The sequence below is a fragment of the Aplysia californica genome, unplaced genomic scaffold (genome assembly GCF_000002075.1).
Source record: "Aplysia californica isolate F4 #8 unplaced genomic scaffold, AplCal3.0 scaffold00138, whole genome shotgun sequence".
NCBI classification, from domain to species: Eukaryota; Metazoa; Mollusca; class Gastropoda; order Aplysiida; family Aplysiidae; genus Aplysia; species Aplysia californica.
In genome coordinates, this window is record NW_004797408.1 from 71,954 (window position 1) to 72,552 (window position 599).

Sequence of the window (599 nt, forward strand, 5' to 3'; positions counted from 1 at the left end):
CATCATTTGTAGCAACACAAAGTGTAAAAACATGAAAAATAAAGGTTTCACAACAGAATGAAATCAAAATCACAGCAGCACATAAACAACCTCAAAAATTAACATATAAGGGCGTGCATCCACCAATGTGAAAACTGGCCGTTTTAACCGTAAACGTGCGTGATTCAAGGAAAAGTAGGCATACACGATATGACATGTAAGTTATGGAATCAAACACAAGGGGCCTGCCAGTGTCAGTATTTGGTTGTGGTTCTAACATAACACATTTATAATTTTAAAAAGGTAGGAGCAACATCACATTAAATGACATTACGGTACATAAACATTAAAAAAATAGAAAAACAACACATAAGAACAATAACAAGGGAAAAAAAAAATTAAAACACAATAAAGAGGGAAAAATAAGAAATAAATAACAATAATTATAAACAGAATGTAAATTACTTATTCTTCACATGAAATTACAAATCAACGTTGTGTCAACATGTGAGAAAGAGACGAAGTGAAGCAGAAGTGAAAATAAACTTTCTTTCTGGAAGTAATGAGGTTCGGTTTCTTTTCTTTTCTTTTTTTGTTTTGATTTATATTTTCCGTTTTTC